The sequence below is a fragment of the Pelecanus crispus genome, chromosome 5 (genome assembly GCF_030463565.1).
Source record: "Pelecanus crispus isolate bPelCri1 chromosome 5, bPelCri1.pri, whole genome shotgun sequence".
Lineage (NCBI taxonomy): Eukaryota > Metazoa > Chordata > Aves > Pelecaniformes > Pelecanidae > Pelecanus > Pelecanus crispus.
Genome location: NC_134647.1, coordinates 63,272,876 through 63,300,254, shown reverse-complemented (window position 1 = coordinate 63,300,254; position 27,379 = coordinate 63,272,876).

Below are 27,379 nucleotides of genomic sequence, written 5' to 3'. Positions count from 1 at the left end.
AAGCAATGCTCACAGAGTTGGCAGCAGAGCAGTCTGTTGGCCAGACAATGGGAGTCCCACTTGCCTTTTCTTTGCTTTATAATAAAATAAAAAGTAGTTAGCAGTTAGTTTGGCTAACAGCCGAATCACATGGCCAAGATTTTCAAAATGCACTCACAGTATCAGCATGCACCTTTAAAATTGCTACTTTTCGGAAGATGAGAACTTGGCCCTTTATGGAAAAAATCAGGCTCCTTTTAAGACTGCTCTGACTGGGCCTCCAAACTCTCTAGCCATTTTGATAAAGCTGGCTCACATCTTCTAACAGTCCTACTGCAGTTATGAGCATCTACTGTAACACTTCTTAAAATGAGTGAATGGCAGTGATTTTCTGAAAGCTTTTGCTCCAATCCAGTGAGACAATAGCAAGTCTGTAACTAAGGAAAACATGGGGTTTAGTGTATGAATCAGGTGGATCACCTGAGTCATTCAAATCACCAACGCCTATTTGTTTGCTGTATTTCCTAATTGTTTCTGGAATCAGTTCAGTGCTTTCCCTCAACAACAAGTTTGCCTTATTAAGCTTATCCATGCGAGAGAGAGAGAGATTCTTGACATGCTCTGGATTGCTTCTGCTCCCATCTGTGCTAACCAGCAGTGAAGAAAGTTTCATGGTGCTTACAAACCCCATAGCTGTAAGGCTCCCCAGTCACACCAGATTATGATTTATTAGAGCTGTTAAAATAAAATGGGAGAAGAAATTGTTATAGGTCTTGGAAACTACAGAGAATCACCATTTAAACCACACTCAAATCTCAAAGGACATAGGATTCACTTGGGAACAACAAAATACCGTGGGCTATGGTTCTCTCTCCACAGCCAGTTCATAGGCCAGAGAGTGACCTCCCTTTGCAAAAGGACTTACTTTACACCTTAAAGAATCTCAGGCATATTACTGATGTTTTATGATATTGTTAATGGAATCTCCAGATCTGTAATAATAATGATAATTTGACATTAGGCAGCATTTTCTATTTGAAGATTTATTTGGGATTCATCAGAAATACAGCCCCATACGGAGTAGCAGGAATCAGCTATTTAGCAGCATACTGTGATACCACAATAGTGTCAGCTATTCAGAAGGGAAAGTGAAAAATGTATTTCACAGAGACCTCAAAAAGAATGCAGGAAGAGTAAATGTAATAATCCAGTTGTAGCCAAGATGCCAGGGCTATCTAAAATAAAACCAAAAGATTTCCCCCAGGTTTTCAAGACCTCGGTTTTACATTTCAAGTTAACACATGCTACCTGTATAGTATTTGTTTATGTTACTATAGGACATTAGGGCACTATAGTTGCAGAAAGGAAGGTACTGACTACCTCTGAGTCAGTAACATCCTTTCTCCAATCGCAATCAGAGTTGAAGATTTTCAGTTATATCTGAAATGCTTTTGTTTAAGCAAAAATATTAGAATATTATTATATGAAATAACTATTAACAATGTCTAGGTGTCAATGCAATTGTTGTGATTCCCTCCTGAAAAGTTATTCTGTCAATAATGTTTACTGGATGTTTACTGAATGTTGATGGTTCTCAAATCAAAGGTTTACATGTAAAAAAACAACAACCTAACATCCACAAATTCTGTTTATGAAGGTAAGCTGGAGTTTCATCTTCTTGTGCATCCTTTCTGACCAGTACTCCTTTGCTTCCTCATTAAAGAACTGTATTACCAGGTACCAGCAGGGTTTTATATATACACATATACATATACATATACATGTACATATAGATAAATATATTTATGTCTGTACACACACACATATATATGTATGTATATAAAAGTGACAGTCTTCATAATGATTATTTAGTAAATACTCCTCGTAAAGATGCAGAAGGAGGCAGAGGATCCAATTCATTTATCTTAAGAAATGCTTCTTGTGTACTACACTGCTGGTTGATGCATTTCTTCAAGGCCACAGATTTATGCTAGATGCACAGGGTGAAACCATTGATGTCCATAATAATCTCTTCAGAACAGAACCGTACTCTATGCCTTGCTTTGGAGGTTGCTGCCCAAGCACTGATTAGCCTCCATATTTACGGTCTTGCAGAGCCGTGGAGGAAATGTGCTGAGCCCATATTAGCTTTCAATACAAAGCTGAGGAGTGTTGCTGAGTGTGCCCCAAAGGAACCCCTCTGAAGGCAGAGGGACTTTACCTTGAGCTGTGAGGCTTTGCTCTGGAGAGCTTTGACCTTTTTCCTGTGGTCGTGCACAATCCATCTCAGTGTTTTGTAAAGGAGCAGAACTAAATGAAATGTTCTGAGAAGGGTCATTGCAAAAAAAAAAATCTACCAATAGGAATGTTCTTGGAGTTCTTTTATTACTTCTCTGCATTTCAGGGAGGGGTTTGCTATTACTATTGTTCCTCCTGATCTCCTTCCAGGCTGGTCTTCATATTTTCAACCACCATTCTCTTTATTTTAGGGCCCTCTCCAACAGTTTATAAATGTCACCATTTGTCATGTGTAAATTCATTTTTAAACCAGGCTAAAACATTCCAAATTTCCCTTGCTGCAGTTCAGTGGTCCTCCCAATTTTAGAGCAACAAATACTTTGTTTTCTCTAATAGTCCCTCTTCATAATGTCTGACAGTGCATCTTACAGGACGTGAGCTATCCCTTCACTTCAAGAAAAGCCTGGCATATGGAATCACAACACATTTGGTTTGGAATAAACATAGCCTTCAAGCAGCAATGTATGAGCAGTATAAATACTAACCAGCCAGTCCCTGCAATATCCTGAGACCAGGTTGTTCCCTTTGCGTTGTACAGAAGGAAGGATTAAGTATGTTAGTTATGAGAGTAACTTAAGGTACCACAATGCTGTAGCTGGTCTAGGTAGCAGCTGCACTTCCCTACTCCCTCGACACCCACTGGAGATTATCGCCCCCTTAGAGTGGCCAACACAACTGTTCAGGTAGCCATTAGTTAGTCCAGATCTGTCAAATGATTTGGCTTAGCTTAAAGAGTTTTAGTACAAGGTTTTCTGAAGCAGGATCACTTCTGACTGAGCTGAGTTAATGACTCATTACACCAACAGTTGTGCTGTCATAGCTGAAGGCTGATAACCTGCAGAGGAAGCAGACATCATAACCTAGATCAGTTGCATTTGTAGCAGCCCCTCTGACCCTGAGATGACATATACAAATTCATGTAACTTCAGATCCAGTGATTCTTAAAAAGATACCAAAGCCTTGAACCTATCCCAAGAGATTCTAACACAAACACTGTTGCTGGCTGCAAGGTTAAGTTAGTATTAGAGGGACAACCACACGATTAGTTGTTCACACCTGTTTTGGCTTGATGACGTTTATGCTACATAAAAACGTTACCCTAGAGATAACAGTAAGACACTACACCTGTACCAAGGGTAACAACAGTAAGTCAATGTAATGTACTTGTGCATGTATTTTACAAAGCTGACAGGGAATACTTAAGCATGAAGGATGAGAGAATAGAAAGCTAAGAAGAGTTTTTGCCTCAGAGTATAATAACATTTTCGGTTTTCAGATCTCCTTGATTGTCTTTTGTGACCCTTTTGATGGCTGAGAAATTCTGCATTGTAGCTTGCTGCTTCTCACAAATACAGCAATAGCTCCCTAATAATTGGGGCTTATTCTCCAAGTTCTTAACTGAAGTCAGTAGGAATTTGTCCACGGACTTCACATTTAGAGCTACAGACAGTTACAAGCTGACATTTGGTATCCAGAGCCTTAATGGAAAAAATAATACCAAATCTCAGAGAGGTAGATCAACAACAACTCTGAGCTTGGTTTTGCTCCTCTTCATGGGACTTTCTCTTTCACTTCAGTAGATGCTAGATCACTTGCAGAAATCAAATAAAATCAGTACATCCACTGCAGTTTCACCTTATAGTTTTACTAGAAAAGAACCACGCCATGAAAAAGATAATGGCACAGCTGCCTCCAGACTGACAACATAGGAATAAAGTCAGAAATGGGTTTGGCCCTTAGTCTCTTGCTAGTATTATTATTTATAGGCATTACAAAGCCACTTGGAGGACATGGCTGAGCAGAGAACCAAGCATGGCAAGTGCTCAACATATATGTAGCAACAGCCTGTCTGATCCCCAGAGTTCACAATCAAAGCAGGCAACTGAAATGCGAAATACATGTTTTTCCCAATATCATGCCTGAAGCCAACAAAGGACAAATGAAGGTGCACAGCTTGCTCAAAGCCTGAGTTCAGCTGGAGGATGTCCTCCTAGCAAGGATGCAAGCTGCCTTGTGCCCATACATATGAGGGTGACCTGTCCAGAGGATGCTTGTGAAAGGCAAAGGTGGAACACAATATGTTCATGACTGCTCTAGAAGCCAAAGTGGAAACAAACAAACAATAAATTTATCACTCCTGCCGGTGACTTCTATCACTTGCAGGCCAGTGACTTCTCTTTTCTTTTTTGACCAGCTAATTAAATGGTGGCCAACTTCCCCATTACTGTACTGAAATCCCATTCAGACTTGGAATTTGGTAACTGTAGGAAGGGCATACAGTCCTGTACTTCAGAAAAGGCTTAGGAAAAGTTCCCACCTATCTGCAATATTCTACTGCCAGGAATGAAAGATATAAACAGCCCATTAAATAAAACAGAACAATTTTGTTAGAAGAGTATGTGGCAGGTGAAGCAGACCAAAATCAGGACCAACCAAACATTAGTATCCTCTGCATTACCTTGAAAACATCGCCTGATATACAGGTGCTACAGTAGTTTCACTTCTATTTCTAGTCTCTGGCACATATAGTTATTATACCCATCTAGGCCAAATAGGCCTATGTATCCAAACACCTGTACATATGATATAACACCTGGCTTTAGGAGGCTGCTCTTCCACAGCAAAGCTGGAATCTGGTACTGCTTGCTCAATTTTTTTTTCAAGCTTTTTTATGTGACAAGAGCCTTCAGAATGAGGAATAAGAGTAAGTGGGGTGGAGCAGAGATTAATTAAATTAATCTAATTACTATGGATTTCCTTGGTAGCACACTGCAAGGGGGCAGCACTCAGACAGAAGGTGGTCAGCCTAACTAGGCTTAATCTTACTTGGTTGGCTGCATGTCTGCTAGGTCATGAGCGTTCACCCTGCTGCGGGTCTGATGGCAGATAAACCACATATACATTGAGGTGGGTCTTTTTTTCATTCAAGTGACCAGTTACTTTTTGTGGTTCCCTCTTCCCACTTCTCTTCTTCCCTCTTTTCCTTCAGATCTGTTTCTTTTCATCTCATCCGATATACATCTTCTTAAGGCCAACTATCTTACCATAGCTTGTTCTACCCCGCCTTGCATATGTCCAACAGTGAGTCAAGCAGACACCCTTGTTATTTCCTTACAGATGCTCAACAGGAGTTATAATCTCTGAAGCTCAGGTCCTTAGTAAGTAAAGTTAGATCTTATCTCTCTTCTCCCTTCCTCCCAAATTGCAAGTAATGTATAAAATACGGCACACAGTACAACATTCTCCAGTCTGCATTACTCACCATCAATATGCTAATGCTATTCAATACCCATCTGCAGCCATGACTAGAAAAATGTCAGCAATGTGAAAGCAAAGGTAGCTTCACCAGCAATTTCCATCTTTCCATCCAATTTTCCCACTTTTTCCACCCTTCATTGTATCACATCTGCCCAGCAGTGCCTGTCCTAGGTCCTGCCAGGCCATTGTATTACTCAGATCAAAAAGCTATATACTATTATTCATGTAAGCAGTGGTTAGGCAAGACAAATTGTTGTTTTACAGTAATAGATATATGAGTGTCTGTTTGATTCAGTTTAAATTATATCCGAGTAAGATTTAACATAACTTTAATAAAAAAATTGTGTGATTAAAGGCCAACTGATGATTAAGAGTATGTTTATCGATGTGTAGTAAGTATCACTGTTAAATTTAAAAACATTCTTAATAGTTCTTTGGTATCTAATTATCCTATAATAACTCTTGTTAAATTTAAATCAAATCAGCAGCTGAGATGCATTATTTAAACCAACTGCAATGAAAAAACAGTCCAATTAAAAAAAAAACCAACAAAACAAACAAACAAACAAACCTCAAACAAAATCCAAAACCGAATCACTTTGAATTAACAGCTGTTCACTAAGATTTTGACTGAAATAAAATGGTCTCAATTGCTCAATTGTTACAGTTACTGGGGTAAGAACCCTAGTTGTTGCAGGTGCCTGATTCTGCCACCCTTTGGTGAGTATGTCATTCATTGTGTTCTGTCTGCAAAAGTCAACTCTGATGGGCTATTTGTTAGCAATAAAAATATCAATTCATTTCTTCAACTTCATCTGAGGCCGGAAAACTCCAAAATTGAAAAGGAAAGAGTGTTTGGCAGCTTCAAAAAAAAATGAGAAAGATACATTACAATAAGCTCAGAAAGTCTTTTTTCATCCTTTTTTTCTTCCATCTATCTTCCCAACCTTCTCCTAGAGTCCTGCAAAAATGGGACGTGCTGATACCCAGAATAACCTTCATCTATTTATATGGCATACACTGTCTAGATTACCCACAGAACTCTTTCAAAAGCAATCCTGGAGGGAAAAGTGCACCAGTCTACAATCTCTGTATGGTACTAGACAGGCGATAGGGACCCTTTCATAAGCAGGGTATAGTAACACAATAATGTGCTACAGGATCTGCCTATACTATTTGTCGTGTGCCAGCCAAGCCGGTGTTCGTCACAACAGCACTCAACTCTTAGACATACTGATTATCTTAAAACACAAGGCCACCCATAGCCAGATTCAGCATAAAATAAAGTCAGTGCACAAAACCTAAGCAGAACAATGGCTGTGCAATTCTCAGGTGAGAAATCGTTCCACCCAAATGGACCATGAATGTAAACACTGACTAACGAGAGTGGTACAGATTGGGCCATTAAAAGCAAGGCAGAGATGAATGGAAATGTCTGAGCAGGAACATAAACCAGACCAATTTCTGCCACTAAGTAGGAGTGGGAGTATAACAGTCTTTGTTATAGAGTTGTTGGCAGTGATGTTATTGTTAAGGCTGAAAAAGACATTACATTCCAAATCTCTCTTTTCACTTGTAAAACAGTAAGATTCTGAGTTTGATCCTTCACTTCAAAAGTAGCTACTGCAACTGCTTAATAAAGTAGAAACATGAGATGGAGGAGAAGAAAAAAATCAAATGGGTTACAAAATGTTATACAGACTGCAGACCCAGATGAAGGTGAGATTTCAATTCCACTGAAGTTCAGAGTTTTGGTCTTTTGCAGGCACCAAGATTTACCCCACCTCAGTAAGCCAATGCAGAAATAGCTAGAGAATAACCCAGTTACAGCAAAGATCCCAGCCAGGAATATACACATTTCAGAAGAGAGGATAGATGAGATGACAGTCAATTCCAGACAAAATGGAAAGGAGGTGAAACTGTAAGAACTGATGTCTATAATCTCAAAACTGGAAATGGAAGCCTGGTAATTAGAGCAGATGTTCAGTTTTATCAGCACTAGCTTTAGAAAACAAACATACTCAAACATGTCTACAAAGATCCTTGACTCCTAATTTTTTTGGTTTTATACAGAGGTATACAGAAAAATAGATTTGAGAAAACTGGGGAGCTTTTTTTCCTGTCTGTTTTGAAGAAGATTAGGACTTATTTACTATTTTATCCATCAACAAGAAGTTGTGATTGATCGATTCTGCTTGTGAATTCCAAAAAGGCTAATTCATGGCTTCATTTAAGAACACTGTTTGGTTCCTAAAAATTCCTGACTACTTCCAGTGGGCTTCTCACGACTCAGGCTGAGAGCCATTCTGAGGAAAGGGAGAGAAGAGACTCATGGTAGAGCTGAGCGAAGGATTTTCAAGTTTGAACATTTGTCTTTGTTACGATCAGAAATGAAACCTGAAATTTTCAATGAAGGAAAATTTGTACAACATGGGAAATAGTTTCAGTGCAAAATTGAAACAATAATTCTAACATGGCCTTTTAGAATTTGACCTTTTTATCTCTTAACAACATTTAAATATAATACAGAATTTGAATATTTGAAATGAAAAGTAATTTCAACATTTGAAATTTCTACTTTTTGCTCTGAAAATGTCAAAACAGGATATTTCAACTTTCTGGGAACTTTTTTCCCTCCCATTTTCACTTGAAAATGAGAACTTCCAGCTTGTGCTACTCATTTACTTGAACCACTGGGACAACTGGCTGTCAGCAAAAAAGGGAAAGCTGATGGACTACAGTATGACCTGTGGTATCAAGCAGAGCCATTCATTTCCTATTGCCACTACCCAATACAGTTTATTTTTGACAGGTTGTGGACGAAGTGGAGGCTTGGCTGGTTGCATTTCTTCAGTAACTACTTTGTCACTTTGTTACAGAGACACATGCAATCTACAGCCTAATCTGTGGCTAAGTCTATGGGGTGGCACAAGAAAATACTTGGACAAGAAAATAAGCAGAGCTTTCAGTGTCTTCAGTACTTTCATCAAAGATAATAATCAGTTGTTTGGTGCTGCCTCCAGTGTTTCACATCCTTAGAACACTGTAGTTACAAGGAACTTCTGCTGTATGGTGCAAGCAATCTACATTTTTTTATAGCTTGCTTAACAGTGCACCAGTCTGAAGCAGGCATATTTTAACTATCGGGTGGCATGGCTTACATGTTTTGCAGAGCTCTGCACATTTTAGGTGCCAGTAACTGAGAGTGCAATCTTGTGAGTTATGCTGAATCATGCTGGAACAGTTTAATGATACTTTAAAGATATTTTTGTTATTCACGATTATGCAAGTATTTTAGGCTGAAAATTGACTCTGTGAGCTGTTCATGGGGGAGAAATAGTGGTGATAACCTTTTCAACTGCTTTGACTAAATCCAAATGGGACTGTGAATCAGAAGTCTCACCCCATGGAGTTACCCTGATGCAAAACTGAAGTGAAAGAAATCAATTTATCCCATACTCAAAAGACCTTTCTCCAGTTCTGCACTGGAACTCCAAGGTTCTACATTTGCACCTCAATCCAGCCATGCCTTGTAGTCAACTGCTGGCCAACAGTATGGCCTCAATTCCTCTTCCTCTAAAATGGAGCTAATAATTCTACCCACATTTAGAGATCATGTTGACATGTCTGAGTGAAGAGAATTACAGAACAACTAAAAGTTATTATGTATCATGCATGTGTTTGCCCATAAATAATAAATTCCTGAAGCAGACATAGGAACAGAAGTTCCCACTATCGTCTACCTTTATAACAAATTCATAAGCAATAGCATTGTACATGATTTCTCAGCTGTTCTTTTTTCAATGATAGGTTTCACTCTAGATCCAAATCTACCTCTCTCTTTATCTCTGTTATATGGATTTTATTATTTTTAATATTTCAGAATGGAAACACCGATTTGTGAAGCAAAAGTTTTAAAAAATACATTTTTTCTTGTTTGTTTCTAATTATTTACACTATTATTTTTCTAATGATCCTTATTTAGAGCTCTTGTCCTGCTTATAGTCCAGGAAGTTGCCAAACCTAATCTATACTGCTCACTGATGCCTGATAGTCTGTCAGCATTATCAACAGTCCAGTTGCCAGACTCTGTGCCTGGTGCTTTGGCAGTGGTGGGTCTGCTGTACCCAGTCCTAGGTTTGGCCAGCTGAAATGGCCGGTTGGGCTAATTTCCCTGCCTCTGTGCATCCTACCAGGATTTTACACTGGAAATAAATTGTCACAGGGAGAATATTTAAATTCAGGAAACAAAATGTTCCCACTAATTCAATGTAGCTATCTCCTGCCTACTAAAAGTTATGAGTTATGTGTGAAGTAAAAAACCTCTCTGCTGCATGAGATAATGAGAAAATGGGAATTCTTTATTCATTGTACTTGTCCCTCTGCACATAACATTTGTATATCATGCCAGGACTAACCTGTGTCACTGCACTTATAGCCACAGACCAGACTAAATGCCTGCCCTTCACTGTTTTTACGTCATGATTCATATACTCTCTCTGCTCTTTCTGACTGCCTGCAATTACTTGTGACAAATGATTCTTCAGTGTACTGTCTGCTTTACCTTTTCAAAATGTTTCCATGGTTCACAGATAAGTCAGCTAGTGTACACTGTACTGTCTTGTGGGAAGTAAATCCCAGGACACACACAGGAACAGGTTCCACACCATTTTACTGGCAGAACTGCAGGCTTCCACTCAGCTGCAGCACATGTACTCTGGACCAGCCATGCCAGCAGTGCTGGGGGTCCTCGGTTATGGTGGTGTGGAGATCCCAGAGGAACAGATTGTTACTTACAGCTGTACTCTCCTAAGAATGTGAATCCTTGATTACAAAGGAGCTTGATATCATGTATAACAAAATATCTGGTCAACATAAAATCATTATTTTGGTATTTCCCGTGAAAGAACATCCAGCTGAATGAATCCCATCACTGCTCCCATTGGTATGCTTGTTGACCACATATATAATCCAGAGGTGAATGCTGCCTTGATTTAAACCCGTGAAAATCCAGGGGGGCTGATTCTGCCTTCAGTTCCTATGGCGAGTATCAGAGCAGCTCCACTGACCTCAAGGGATATAAGTGCCAAGAAACTCAATCCACTGCATCCTCCTGGTAGCACAGAGCATGTGATTCTGGCTTGTGATGCCCACCCTGCAATACAAAGATCCTACTCATATAATGAGTTTCAGGCAATTATCTGTTCTCTGCCAACACAGTGGATCAAAATATGACAAGCACACATACAGTGTTTTTTCATGGAAAATGATCTTCCATTTGAAAGTGAAACCTGTCAAGAAAATAGTAGCAAGACTTCCTTCTTGGAACATCTTCCTTTTCTAGTTGATGTACTGCAGATTTCATTTAAAACATTTTTATGGCACTGTTGGCCTTTTTTATTGACCGTAAGTTGCTCTTTCTTATTCCAGAACTTTTTTCTTTAATAAATACATTTTTTTAAGATTGCAAAATACTTCAGTGTCTGGAACTATACAAGAAATGTTGCAGTGAATGGATTCATTGTGACAGCTGTGAACTGACAACAGCTTTAATGCTGGATTTTCTATTCAGATTATTCTCCTCTTGTCCTCTGTTGAAGTCTGCTTAGGTACACACCTGTTCTTATTACAATAACTTCGCTCAGCAAATCACAGAAACAGGATTCATACTGCTAAGCTACAAACATTTATTCTGGCCTCTTCTACACATACTCCTCTGCCTTAGCTGAAGCAGGAGTGATGACATCATTAAAACACTTCTTCCAGGTAACCCCTCTGCCTGGCTCTGTACTCTCTCTCCTTCTTGCTTCCCCTCTCTGCTTCTGAGAGTTAACTCACCCTGAAGCTGGACCTGATCTTGCCACTGTTGTGAAGGTGTTATGAGTGAAAGATACTGTGACGTTCCTGGCTGCTCATACTGCCCGCCTCCAACATATTTCATGTTCACATGTGGTCCTTGGCCTGCCTATACTCATGCCCATCTGTTTGGGAGGCACTGTGCCTGCCTGCAAGTTGGTCGGGTCTTTGGCCAGACACAGAGGGGTTTAGACGGGCAGGCAGCATAACACTGCAAATGACATCTGTTCTGCAGGAAGTCATCCTTTGTGAGAGCGATGGTGTTGCACACCCACTTCCACTTGATTACACCTGTTGATCACCATGTGCCAAAGCAGAGAAGTAAAGCAGAGCAGGACAGGAAGTGGCTGTTCATGGGCACTTGTGCTGGGCCCTGGGAGAGTCCAGAAAGAAACAGAGGCTTGTGAAATCCCATGCTGTTGCCACAATGCACGGCACTGAAAAGGATTACCCTTCTTGTACTCCATTTACAGAACCCAATTTTCTGGGCATCCTCTTGCAAAACAGATGCAAAATGCTACCATCTGCTCATTGCTCCCATGACTGTGCAAGATGCAAAGAAGTGACAAAAATGCCTGCGTGGGCAAGCGGTCTCCATCCAACCCAAAGGGAGACGCACAGTTGTAGCATACAAAGGAAATCATGCAGAAGGGCCATGGTCACGACAGGTCTTACTTGTAGTGCAGACAACCATTTTCAGTTCTGAAATATTCAGACACTCCCTGGCACCTTAACCAAATAAATGTACTTCACTGAACCCCAGTAAGCACAGAGTTTATGGATGTGGCTGGTCCTGGAAGAGAGCAAGAGTCCGCTGCCAGGCCTCAGAATTCCTTGCGCGCAGGGAACAAGAGAGATGAGAAAAAACAAAAAAACCTGGTAGTCATGCTGACGTGGTATCAGGCTTCTGCCTGGGCTCCAGACCCAAGCACCAGCCAGCCAGCAACTCTGTGCTGTGGTTAGTACATATGGTAAAACCTGGGTCATCTACCCTTCACTGATTTTGTTGGCAAGATAATAATCAATGTGGGCATGTCTTCCCGTGCTCCAGATGCACCTTCAGTTTGCCGTTTAGATGTACCCAGCAGGGCCACCAAGCTTCACAGACACATCCACACAACTGTGCCTTTGGCTGGAGAGAAAAAATTTTAAAAAAAGCTTCTGTGGGAGAAAAGCCCTGGAGAGAATCCACAGCACAAAAATGTGGGAAACTAATGTTCTCCTAAATGCTTTCCATTCTGGTCACTGGTACCCCCGCTTCTGCTTTACCGTTCTTCACAGTGCAAATTCACCCTGGAGCCAGCTAAGCCAATTGCTGCTGCAGTCACAGCTGACTGTGCTGCCTCTGACACAAATCCCAACCAAAGACAGAGGCGCTGGCATGGCAAATCCACACAGGACAGCAGCACTGCTCAAGTTATTTGTTTTTATGGACAGGGACACTGAACCCAGACTCTGAATTGTCACGTCGCTCTTAGAATACAGAATGCTATGCTAAAAAAAGAAAAAGAACAAACAATTCAGAAAGAAGAAAGGGATGGAAATATCTATCATGCAACAACACTGACAAAAAACAAACCCTGGCAGCAGCCTCCTATGCAATGCCTTGTTTATGCCAATGTTGGTTGCAGCTCCTGTTCGGATCAGAAGCACAACAAATTGTCTGTTTCTCTGAATCCAGCAGGCTCTGATAGCTAGTGACCATGCTGACAGAGCCTATTGCCTGCATTTGAATGGCAACGATGAATAGTAGAAACAGCCACACTTGAACACATACAAGATTGTTTTTATAAATCCAAGACTGTATTTACAAGTTCCAGCTTTTAAGGCCAGGGTATTTTATTTACTTTGCTGGTTATTTAATGGCAAAAAAGCATGAGGGCAATCCATCTGTCTGAGCTGGAAGCTTCTTATAAATAAACAACAATAAAAAGCAACACATGAAATTCATTTTGCCCACTTCTGTTTTGTCTGAGTCCCCCCCCCAGAATCTAAATCAACAACAGATCAGACTGTAGTTTGTGAGTAAATTTCTTTCAACAGAAACAAACAGAAATAGACAAAGATAACCATCCTCCTTATACTTTATGCACAGTAATGCAAGTTATTTTCCACTCCATTTAGACTTTTCACCTTCCTTTCATTTACCCTGTTTTTTACAGTTCAATAAATATTTTTCCAAGCTCCACTTGCCAAACAAAAGAGTTTAGCTTCAGTGTTACTCCTCTGACAAATATCCTTATGGTGTTGCACATGTGAGCCATTGATAAACAAATTAAAATTCTGTCCCAGCTCAGAGCTCAGCTGGCCCATTTCATCTTGCGGTATGGGTTTGTAAAGGTCTGGGTGTCTGTCATCCTCCCCTAACCTTGTCTTTGTCAAAGGGATACAAAAGCCTGCACGCTCGGGGCCTTACGATACTGATTAGTGTGAGTGACAAAGTGGAGTAGCAAGTCCACTCAGCCCTTCATAATAAATCTATCAAAGAGTAATAGAATTCCATCAATTCTGCATCATCCCCGAGGGTCGCTGTGCTGGGATGGAAAGTGTGTTCCGCTGGGATTGTACAACTGTTATTATTCAATTACACTCTTTTCTTCCTAGTTAAAGACCATGATATCATTATCACTTAATGAATACATATAATTGGATCTGGACTCTATGTTTGGCTGATGAATACCACTCACTATTCATTCAGTCTCAGCTCATCTTCTGACCATTTATTATAGACTTTTGGCTGAAAACCATGATGACAAAGGGAATTTGAAATTAGCTGCGATTTCATTCAATGCTCAGTTAGACACAAAGGCAAAATACAATTCTGACGCCTAAATGAGGCTGAGACCACACGGAGAAGTTTTGCCTAAGTTAATAGCTGTTGATTTCTACATAAACACATTGAGGTAAGTGCAAAGATATTTTTCAAGACCATCTCATAACTTTGCAAGCAAGCAGAGATTTTCTCCCTCTCTTCCCCAAACTGAAAAAAAAATTGACTCAAAGGTAAATACTAGATCTTTTAAGTTGGTACTTTATTTCCCAACTTAGGCAAAATATTAGCTTTAAAGATGTCATCTGAGGCCATTATGATCTTCAACTCAGCCCTGCTAAGCCAAACACCATTTTATGATTAAATAACATTTAAATCTGACAAAGCAAAAGTGCTTTCTATACAGTATATTTATTACACCTAATATCAAGACCATCATTAAGTTTCATCAAACAGTGTGCCCCCAAAGGAAACTGGCCCTCCTATTCATATTGTTGGGAGTAAATGTAGCATACCTCCTTTGGATCACTGGTGAACAGGCCACCTCATTAATCCTAGTTAGTAGATGCTGCTGGGCATGTGGAGCAGCCAAATCCAGATGCTACCCACAGAGCCTCTCCAGGCAGTTAGGGAATCACAGAGTACCACCTCAAGCCCTCCATACATCACTTCAAATTAAATTTACATTAAGTGCTACTCCATCAGAGCCGAGAGAAGCTGACATCTTTGGAAAATGCAGATGATAATCCATTAAATCCTATTATATACATGTCTTCTAATTTTACTTAAGCTCATGCATACCAAAGTGTGAGTTTGTGTTAAAAATTAAAGACCCTTTTACTAGAACAAAAGACTTTATGAACTGTTGACTTTGGGAGGGTTTATTACAGGATCAGGCTATTCTGTCAAGACAAGTAGACTTTTTTTTTTCCTGTAAAATTTCTGGTTAATCATTTGTTCCTGGGATCTTTTTTCAAACGCACAATGTGTCTTTGCTATTTCCATCTCAAACTCTTTGTTCTCTCAAATAGAAGTGCAGCCTCTTTAACTTAATCAAATGTTATGAATGAAACAGTGGGACACATATTGTCTCCTTTTGCAATTAAGAAAATATTTGCTGGCAGCTTCCAAACTGGCAACAGTAAGAAGATGCTATAAAATCATCACAGTGAAAAAGCTAAGGATTTAATTGCCCTATTACCACATATGTTAATCCCTTTATATTTTCATAGTCCTTAGTCACAGTTACTTTTACTTTGATGAGTCTCTTCTAATTTCATCGCAATGATCTTATTATTTTTGATTCAAGGTAGTTAAATTTTTATATTTAACTAACTACTGTATTTTATGTTTCTGTTTCTCTCTGATTTACTTTTCTACAAGACCTAAACTAAAATTGAAAATACACAGATATAAGAAAAAGGTAATAATTATTTTGGATATTAGGCAAAGTATATTATAAGAAAACATATCAAGAAATAAAATACACACATAGACATATTAGACACAATTTAAAAGCTATTTATCACACCTTTTAAAATTTAATCAGAGTTTGGATTTCAGGCTTAGATTTGCTTTAACTTTCAAATCATTTCTTTCCAAGTGTTTCACTGTATGTTTGCTTTACAGTACATGTAGTACATATGCATTAGTTTTTAACTATTGTCATTCTTTGGCAATTGAAAAAGTGATGGGGCAGATTGTCATCTAGCATAAATAAGTGTAGCACCATAAAATTCAAGTGAATTAATAAGATGAATTGAAGTTTTTCAATGGAATATTTCTGATTTATGCAAGCTGAGGACATTTCCCTATATTATTTTCTACCTACCACAGAAAACAGAAGTAGCCTATGTTTACAGTCTGGGTTGTTCCATTCTGTCTGTCCAGTCTGGGCAATACCTATGTGAGCTGGTACTACCTTTTGTACGACTACAGATGCTGTGGCAATAGCCAACAACGTACTTTGTATTGACAGGTTAGCTCACTAAAGCTTTAGCACAGCACACATTCTGATTTTGCAGTATTTTTTTAATATTACAAATACTGGCTTTGAACAAGACTCATGGAGGACAGACACTGAAATAAACACATGCAATTTGGAGGTGGCTATCAAAATGCACACAGCCAGTTTATCTGTTCCTAGGAGAGGCGTTAGCACTCTCACAAGCCCTTACCCACCAGCCTGCCTGAAGAGTGGGCCAGCACTTGTACTGAGGCTCCCTTACGAGTACCAAGTATGACATATGACAAATAAAAAAGCAATGTAAATGATAATTAAAACTGGAGAGTTTAGTTTAATCTTCTTGATGCACAGGGATTTATGCATATTACTCCCATTAAAACCAGTAGGATCTGCTTCCATAAATTCCCATTCATCAGGATTATAACATTACCCAAATTATTGCTCTATAATAGACTTATACCCTATGATTTCAGAAGCTCACCATCATATATGGGGCAGTGCCCCTCACAGCAGTGAGGGGATCTGGTGTAAAGAGCTATGGCAGAATGCAGAATTGTGGTTATGCTGTCTTTACAAATAATTACAAAAGTTGCTGCTGTTTACACCACTAGGAAGTGTTTCTGAGGACGTACTTTTGAGTAGTGAAACTGGATACATCCTAGATTGGGTTTTTTGAGTCCTCTTGAAATGCCCATTAACACGGATGTACAGGATCTGCCTAAAACATCAGTTTTTATTTAAACTTCTACACTGTATTTTGAGGATAATGCTATTTGGGACAAGGTAAATATAGCTCACTGTTCTCTGTATATTACAAAACATCTTCACCACCCCACAGAGAAATGAGTCTATCAGCCTGGAACTAAGTAGCCACTTCCTTTACCTTTGGACATCCCTAGCACCATTTTTAATGCATCATCCTATTAGGAAAATATCATAAAACATCTATCATTTCATTTTTCTTATTTCATTTTTAACAAAGGGACGTAAGTTGTTATTTATCTGTATCTGATGGGTCAAATTTTGTTTTCAGAATCACCACTAACTGGTGATTGAATTGGATGATTCAAGAAACAAAACTGATCTTAACTATTAGGTTATACTTAGAATTAAAAGGGGTCTCTGAAAGATGGTGCTGAGTACATAAACAAAGCAACATGCTGAATTTCATATTAAAAGCTATGGAGCACAATGCAGGACCATCCTCTTCCTTTTCATATTTTAGACTGCCTTTTCCAGGGACTGAAGTGGAAGCAGCCAGACATGAGCAGAGTAGCAAACAAAATCCTAGGCTCCACTGTGGAAGTCACTGCCTAATCTCCATGCGTGATTTCCACCAGAACAGACAGAACAGAGAGGCTGTAAGATATTTCCAGAGTCTGCTATCTGAAATGTCTCTGGAAAAGTATCAGGCCTATCAAAACAGCCATACGTAAAATAGTGAACAAATTTTCGACAGTATCCATGAGGAACAGTCTACTGAGGGAATGCCAAGTACAGCCAGAACTTACTCAATGCTGGTGTCATCCCTGCACCTAAAAGAGGGGCCTCAAAACCAAAATGATGGCTAAAAGGATCCTTGGGAAGAGACAGTATTGCCACCGATGAAAAACATTCCTGGTATACCCCTGCTGACTGGTATGAATATTGCCATTACATGGAGTTCCCCAAAACCAAAAGAAATTTCAACCTAATCCTTGTAGAAATAATAGCCATAATCTGAGGGCTCAGCTGAACAACCCAAGGCTGGGTTACCACAGCTTTCCACTTGGCCTGCAGGAGCTCCTCAGCTGTATTCTTTGTTCACAGTAGATGAAATACATCATCACATAATTTAGCCTAATTTGGGCCAGGTAAGTCACCTTAGTTTCCATTTGCCACGTGGCATGGATCTGCTTCATGACTGCATACGGCTCAGTCCCTGATGCACTGTAAGTGCCCGTAAGTTGTGAATCCAGGTGCTGAGAGCTCAGGGCAGCTTGTGAAGGTCAAAGTGGCTTTACATAGTCATCTGTGGGGCAGGGAATATCTTCCTGGTCTGTGCATGTTTAGCACCTAGCAAAATAGCTCATGTTAGAGGTTCTTCATCATTTCTTTCTAGTTTGCCACCAATTTATACAACTGTCTGCCAACTCTTTCTGTGACTTCCTAGAGGAGGAGCTGAATGTTATTATTTACATGCAGCAACTCTTGGAGATTAAGCCATCGCAGAGGTCCCAGTGCACTAGACATGGTACATACATACAAACAGCAAGAGGTAGCCCTTGCCCTCAATAACTTACAGTCCAAATAAACAAGACAGACAGAAGGTCAGAGAGGAAACAGAGGCACAAAGAAGTGACGTGATTTGCCTGCAGTCACCTAGTAGATGATTGGCAGAGTCAGGATTAGACTAATAGATCACTGAATCAATCCACTGACTAAACATACTGCTTCCCATTATTTCTTGGGAGGCAAACCAGGAAGAATGATCTCACTCGGCTAAGAGGCATAATAAAAATAACAGCAGTACTGAGGGCAAGTTCAGCGCTTTCTACATGATGTGCTGTGGATCAATTGGTGGAGAGGCTGCTCTCTCCACCACCATATTTTGAATTGTCTTCACGGCCAGAATGATGGAAGACAGAGGAATGGCTGACAGTACTGAATAAAACTCCATGTAAATTCCCCTTATGAACATCTGATCAGTATTTATATGGGCATAAAGGGTTATTTATTTCCCTGTCTCCATGAATGATTTACATGCTACTCTCCATTTTTATAACGCACCCGCTCGGGCTTGAGGAGGAATGTACTCTGACTGGCTCTTTTTCCAAAGAAACCATTTGACACAGAGCTGGAGCCAGGATGCTGGGTGGGGGTGGGAACATTTCAAGTGGTTTTAATTGTCTTTCACAGTAGCCATTTTCCTCCCTCCTTTCCACTTTTGACCCTTCTTTTTTTTCTCCTGTCACTGAGTTTCATCTTCCCGTAAGTCTCTATAGTTTCCAAACACCTTTGCTCGTTCTGTAGGTAGAATACTCCATTTTTATGACATCTTTTAAGGATGAGATTCAAGAAAGAGTCTGCAGAAGTTTTAACAATAATCACTTAGTGAATCAGCCTGCAGTGCCCAGGACCTCCCTCTGGTTCTTTAGCTCTCGTGCTAGCTCAAGCTGTGCCAGTATTGCCTCCAAGGGCTTTCCTGCCCGAGGGCCTGGGTTAGATTTTTGAGAACTCAGTAATTCCACACCAAACTGAGCCTCAGAATTTGAGAATGATTCACCCTGAATCTAGACCCAGTTTTGTGGTTTATAAAGGGCAAAATCAGTTTGGATCACTTTCTGATACAGAGTTTACAGTTCAGCCAAATCTTCGTATTTTCCCCAAGTCTGTTTCCTTGTCCCTGCAAAATGTGCATCTTAATAGTATAAAAAGAACTTGAGCAATGTACTGAGGAATATTACAGATAGATTTTATATGGGACTTCTAAGGCACTTGGCCTTCAAATTCGAGGCAGATGAGTGGGAGTTCAGCTTGAGGGAGCACATTTTTTTCCTCACTTCCAGTAATATCAAATATAATGGATGCAATCCCACTCAGCTGAATTTGATAGCTGGAATGAACACAGTAAATATGTTTACAAACTGTTGGACAAAGATTTATCACTTAAACTTCTAAGAAAATCCTTTTAAAGAGGTTGCCTTTTACCAACCTGTAGCTCTACAAATTATTCTCTGACCTTTCATATTCAGCCCCCAACATCTTAAGAAAATACAACTACATTTTCTCCATGAGGACTTCTTCTGTATTCAGCCAGAATGGAGTTTGCTAATGCTTTCCATAGGTCCACATTTCTGTAGTTGCATTGCAGTATTAGATTATTTTCAGAGCAAGACAGACATGCTTGTAAAATGCATTCGGTGATGAAAAAAAGAAAACTAAGGAAATTAAAATATAGAGCTATGTATCAGATAGAAACATATTGTATAGGCTACCTGTGTTGTCTGCCATGCAAACAGTTCCAATATCAAAATGCCGTGAAAAGAAGACATTATGATCAGCACCGAAGCAAAAACATCAGCACAAATTCAAGGTTGTGCACCACCTAAACCAAGGAAAAGAGAGTTAAGGCCTTGTTACCTGGATCCCTGGTTGTGCAAACATTAGGCCAACCTCCTCTGAAGTCTGAGTAGCCCAAAAGGTGACTCCCACTCATAGCAGCCTCTCCTAAACTTTTTAAAACCTATTCTACAGTCCCAACTCTCCGCCAGACCATCTGCAAGAGCTTTGTCACAGCATAAGGCCCTGGGCAGGAGTTTGAAGTGGTGGACAGCAGACCTCAGTCTGTATCAAGTTTGTATCACTTCTGAGGAGGGGGAATCTCCCCTCACACCCTTGTGCCTCATTCGGTAGAGCCACCAGTCAGCCGCCCTCTCACTTAAGCCTCAGTGCAGCTCATGGCCTACTCCAGCAGTCGGATACCTGAGGGACACCTCTGCCAGTCACCGTATGAACCTGTACAGCCAGACTCCATTTACACCTCCTTCAGCATTGACTGGAACAGGGTGGGCAAACCAACCTGGAAACAGCAGACCATGGCAGTCTCTCCCCACACAGGTTCCCCAGCACCCAACATGGCACCAGACCCTCCCCCACACCCCTCAGTCTGCCACCTCCCCTCAGGGGCATTCAGGCTGCACGGAAGCACCCAATTGGTCAGGAACACAGGTCCTCACATGGGATTGGTCAGGAGCAGACAGATGGCAGCCTGGGATTGGCTGCAAAGGAAGTGCTTTGCCGCCTCCCTGCTGTCTCTCACAGCAGCATGAGGGACATGGGGCAGGGGGCTGAGGATCAGGCGTGGGGAGCGGGGACAGGGACAGGGTCGTCCGACACCTCCTCTGTCATTGGCTTTTTTGCCATCCCTGTCCTGGGACCAGTCTGACCCTGTGCTGAGGCAGAAATAATCTGGGGTAACATTCCTTGGGATGGGACCTACGCTGCCCAGCTTGTTCCTTCAGTCAGGCAGACATGGCATCCCACCTCATCTAGGCCTATGCAGTTTCCTCAAGGCTTTATCCCGTTAAATTCAGTGGGGGTGCACTACTTCCTCATGGAAGCAGCTGCAGTAATGCTCCGGGCTGTCTTGATCAGCTGCTCTGTCTCTGGGGTTTTCAGCAGCCACAGCAAATGGGCCAAACCCACAAGTGGCACAGTCCCATGCGCTGTGTTTCCTGATGGGGCAAAGCAGTGCAGGTCCACTGACTTCGGCAGAAGCAGCGCCGTTTGTGTCACTGTAGAGAGCTGTCACTGATAATTTTGATCATGTTAGCAGGGGGATTTTCAACTGAACAAAATTAAGAGACTGCAAGCGGAAGAAATTGTAAATAGTCCCGCCTGTTAGGAGGAGGAGTCTGGTTTGCTGCTGCTGCCATGAGATTTTATTGTTAGCTGATTGTCAACAGCTTAAATTACCATAACAAAAGTAAGGCCAAATTTCATGCAGGCAAAGCAATGAGTGACCTTCTCTGAAATCTTTCACATAGGTACAACAACGTTTCTGCTTTCCCCGGGCTCCCCCGCATGTGTTTGGTTGGTCAGCTTCCCTCAGTGACCTGGTTTTACTAACATTTTCTCACAAAACAAAGGAGAAATTATCATAAACAAAGATTACATTTATTTTAACACTAAGCTTTTCACCAACATTTAACTTTTATGGAGAATCAAATTATTTTTTCCCATGACTAAGAAAAATCTAGTGATATATAATTAAAATAACAAAGAAGAGTCCCATTCTATACAAGTGTAATTATGTTTGTGTGGTATCACTGTAATTGAAACACAGAAGATGTTTCAGTCTGTATTAAAAGAGAATTTCTTTCAGTGGGTTTCCTGAAGCTCATTAGATATTCCCTGGCCTATTCTCCTAAGTAATTAGATTTTAACAGGATTTTCAACAGATCAGAGCAATCTCTGTGGGTGCCAATAGGAGACTCTCCCTCTGGCCTTACCAGCAGGGCAGCATGGATAACATCCAGGCTGGGAGTTAATAGGACAATTACTGGCCTCTTTTAAATGAGTTACATTAATGCACTTAAGCTAAATGGCTCTGCATATGATTAAATATTAACATCTGCAAAATATGAAATCATGATATGCAATCAAGTTTTGTTGTTTTAATTTCCCAAATGCCGGATTTCAGTGGTGTATGTAAATGTGCATTGGATAGTGTATGTTAAACTTTCAAAACACAGATCAACAGTATTTGCGAATGGTTCTTCTGGAGCTACTTAGTTAAACGTCTTAAAATAGCACAAGGCAAGAGGAAATTATCGAAAATTATATAAAAACAAGAAAAGGAAAAAAAAGTAACCTTCATTTTGAACGCCTCAAAGTGAGCCAGGTCACTTTGCGTTGCAAACAACAGAAATCAAAATTTTAAATTCAGTGCCTCAATACCTAACGGTTTCCCAACAGGAATAGGAAAAAAAGCAGGAACCAGCTGAAATGTTAAATGGCATGGCCAGAGTGGATGCACGCTGAAGTGGATAATGTTTTTAAAAGACAGTTCTGTATGGGTTGCCTAAGGCTTCTTTGCGTTATATGAAAAGTTATGCGTTTGTTTCTTCACATTCCTGCACAGTGCACATCAAATTAATAGAATTTTGAACGCCCATACGTACATGCATGCGTGCGCACATGCACACATATACGTACAGACTTATATACAGAGAGAGGGATGTTTTATTTAGTAAGAAATTTTGTCACCACATGTTCAGAGGATTGAGTGATCAGGCCAGGACATACCTCTCATTTCTAAAATAGTAAACTGGGACTTGATGGAGTCTATTTGCAAGTTCACTCCTGTTCAGGGAAATATGTAAGTACTAACTTAACTTGCATTGACATGCATCACTGGGGGAGGAGGTGTGAGCTCTATGACCATATGATTAAGATTTGTCCCACATTACATTTATTTGTTGTTCTGCATATCTCATCCACTTATCAGACCCTGTGCCCTGTCCATGCTAACCCTGACCTCTACTTACACGTCTGCTGCCTGAGTAAGTCTTCCCTGCAAGTCGACTGTTACCCTGGCATGTTCCTACCCTCTGCAACACACTCACAAAATCATCTGACAAGGTAAGTAAATAGGGCTTTTATTTGGGCTGGAAACACACTTGCTTTGCAACAAGGAGACAGGCTGCATACTGATAGTTCTCTGCTATTTCCCCAAATTCTTGGCTTTATGGAAGGATTTCTTTTTCTTGCTAAGATTTTTTCCTGTCAAACTCTCTAAATATTCCTTGGATTTCAAGATCAGCAAGGACTGCACAGCACAGAGGCACTTCTACAGCTCCATCTTAGGCTCCAAAAGTTAATAATGTCAGCAATATGGAGCACATTCTTTCCGAGGTAGTCTACAAATATGATATAATTACTCACTGCAAGCCTGCTGTATGGCAGAGAGGTATTATTACTGTCTTTCCTCTGGGAAACTAGAGCAAAGATGAAGACCCAAATCCTTCTGTATCTAAATCCCAGTGAAATCAAATGTAAGGATCTGGTCTGAAAATGTCTGTCCAGTGCCCCAAAAGTTGGTAGGGAGCTGGGATAAACATTAATTCCTGTCTTTCAGCTGGGATGTTGGTCCAGCATAAACTGTCTTTTGCTTGACCACATCCATGGAGTCAAAGGAGAACTGACAGTCCAGTCACAAACTCTTTTATTTCCTCCCATGACACAAATTTACCCTTCGTCATCACTACCAAGCACTGTGTGATGGAACTTAGTTTGGGGTACTGTGCAGTAATGTCTCTAGGTAATAGAAACAGCTACTCCTGCTGGGTAGCGAGGACTGACAACAGAACATTTTATCAGTTGCCTCAATTTGAAACAAATGCAAAACTACTTCTCCTTAGGAAAAAAAAAAAGAATTTCTAGCCTCTTTCTTTGCCCAAATTCCCCAGACTTTCTGACCAGTTCTAGCTATGCCATGGTCTGAACACATGCCCCAGCCACGGTGCATGCTTCCAAGAGAGGGAACTCACCCCGGCTGCCTTGGGTGACAGCGCTGAGCTGTCACCATCTGCTATCTGGAAACACTGCCATGAGAGCTGGCCATGCCATCGCAGCCTCCTCACAAATCTGATGGAGAGACACAAATGTTCACGTGGTGCAGGAGCTAATGATGGCAGCCCTTGGAACCGAGATGGAAAATATTAGTGTAACAGCATGACGGGAATGGAAAACAAAAGAGAAAAAGCAGGACAAAACAGAGACACAAAATTGGAATATGAAACTCAGCAAACATGGAGATATTTTAGCCAGTGATGCTATTATTAGCAGCATGCAGGCTTGTGATCGTCCAGGAGCAGGCAGGCTCCCATGAAAAGCGTTACTATGAATACCATGAAAAGTAGGGCTGATCAGTGCCTACAGTTAAGCTTGTCTGATTCTTCCCATTATATAAATCTGCTTTCAGTTGCCCATATCTTTACCAGCCTTTACACATTTGAGATGAAGCGTCCCATGATGACTGTCTGCCTCAAGCGGGATTATCTTGCTACATTTCAGAAGGAAAAAAAAAAAAGAAAAAAAGAGAGGATTCACATCTTCCTTAAAACAAGGACAAGGCAAAATATTTTATTTTGCCCACATTAAAAGGAATCTCGTGGCCATCTCATTGAGGAGATCTCACTTCAGTATGGTTTGTACTTAAACTTTGGCTGCAAGGCTTCCGTTGCTTTTGGGAATGAATTCTTGACTCTTCCCACAAAAACTATCTGGAGTTGGTCAAGTAAAAAAAAAAATTAAAAAACTTACAACAGGTTTTACAGTTTGTCAGCTACATCCTCTGAAGACTTTGTCTTCTGCACATAGCACATTGCTTCTCCTTACAACTCCCATCAACCAAGCAACAGTGATCCCACCAGAGCAAGCAAGAGAAGAGCAGCCCACAGCTCTGGCACTTGAGTTGGACTTCCTAGGCTCCCTCCTGCTTCAGGCCACTCTCCCTCCTGTGCTCTCAACTCTTCTCCCACAACATCTCAACAGCACAGACTGGGAAAACATAACCCTGGTGCAGAGGAGACAGAGTCAGACCTGGCAGTAAGCAGGCAAATGCAGGAACCTGGAACAGGGAGGCAGATGTCAGGGACTAGGACTGGAAAAAAAGGGGATTTTCAAGTGGGAGGAAAAGGAGAACTACAGCTAGAGAAGTCAGAGAGGAGCTCCAGATACTGGGAAGTGAGCAGAGCATGCACGCATGTTCACGTGGACTTCAGAAGCAATCACACACTGTTTGCCAAAGGGTGAACTGCGCAAATGGGTTGTTGTCTCTAAGTTTGTTCTTCTTTTGTTGCAGAAGCTGGAATCATGCTGTTGGAGACTCTCTCTCTATTCGGGCATATGACAGAGACAAATTAAAGTGACAAGAATAGCCCTAAATCAGGCCTTTTCTAACTTTGGCATACTTGGATTGGCACCTTAGCACTTCCCTCAAGTAATTTTTGGGAGCATTCATCTAGCCCTGTAGAGCGAGCTCAGTGCTTCTCCGGGCTCAGAACACCACAGGGCCTCACTCAGCAGAGCCTGCATCAAATAAGCATGGGGGGTGGGGCAGAGTTTAGGCAGGATAAAGTGCCAAACAGTTTACAGAAACATTGATGTTAAAAGGCTTTGCAAATACAGGAAGAGACTATAAGAGTTCTGGTGTGAGGGGATCACACAACAGCTGCCCAATTGCACCTCAGATCAGTACAGCTGCACCACACCCCATCTCTCAGGTTTGTCTCTAATATTCAGGCTAGAAATATCTGACTAGTGAGATCAATGTTTGCCAGCAATGAGCAAAACTTGTCACAGGATATTCGGCTCTTGAAGGGCTGAGCCTCAGACCTGGGAGGATGTTTGTTGTATCACACACGCAGGTACATTTGTGACATCCACCACAGGGCTCAGAGCTGTGCCACATCTGGACATGGCAGGTAAAGGAGCAGGGTCCTTGCACTCTGGGGGGACCTCTCTGCCCACCAAAGCCAGCTGTCATGAGGGAACACATCTGGGTGCACATTACAGCTTCATAAGAAAGGTCTCTGTGTTTCCTTTTGTGATCTGGACCAGCATGGCTTTTACAGTACTATAAGGCTGCTTTTATGAGATTCACCCCTCGCAATGTGAAGGTTTTTATTAGAAACACGCCTTCCTCTCTGTCATTTATGATAAATAATGTTTATTGATGTTCACTTCCTTCAGTGAAATAAAGTGTCAAACAGCACGTCGGTATTTGCCAATTTTCTTTTCACATTTCATGTTATGTGCTTTTTATGTTACATGCCTGATTAAAAATTTAAACATTGTCACCGTCAGTGCTAAAATACGTTGCCAGAGCATCTCTAATTATGCTTCCTTGTCTGCTCTGAGCAGGGACTGACATTTCTGGGTCAAGATCTGGTTGTTGATATGCAGCACAGGAAGTATCCAATAGCCACTTGCTGAAAAATAGCTCCTTCTCTCTCGCACAATTATAGTACACAATGCAGAGCAGGTACCCGGGGGACACTGCTCATGCCATGGTAATTCCTGGCTCAAGAGGCCTTATCCACTTTCTGCACATCATTTTGGTTTGCAGTTGATTAACCCAAAATAAAAACAGAGCCGACAAAGTGCTAGAGAACAACTGCCTCTCCTGGAGCTGTGCCGGCAGGGGAGGTGGGCAGGGGTCCCAGCCTGCTCCCAGCACCACCCTCACTGAAGCAGCAGCTTCACCCTTGCCCCACAGCCTTTTAGGAAGGTGATGACCTGAGCTTCAACTCAGGCCCAAACTTTGTTCATCCTCCTGGACACGCTGGCTATGTGCTCAAGCTCCCCACAGCAGGACATGCAGGGGGGGTACCCATTTTAGACAGGCCTTGGGAAGCATTATCCCCTTTTGGAGGAGGCGTTGCTGTTCGTGCACTGTGCAGGGGTGAGCATGGTTCCTTCAGTAGATCTTTCCGTTTATTTTTTCAAGAGAAAGTGAAAACATGAAATCATCTTCAGGTTTTTCTTCCTGTATAGACACATCCAAATCCAGACCTGCTTCCACTTGGTTCGTAAACATTTAGGAACGGGCTTTTCAGCAAGAGTTGGTTTTATATTTTTGACAGTTTGGTTTTCAAGTACATTTTCTGACATACGCAGGAATTCAGACTGGTCTGCAAAAATCCACCAGAGTATGCTAAGCTGTGGAGCAGGGCATCTAACAACACAACTGACCTCCAGGAGGA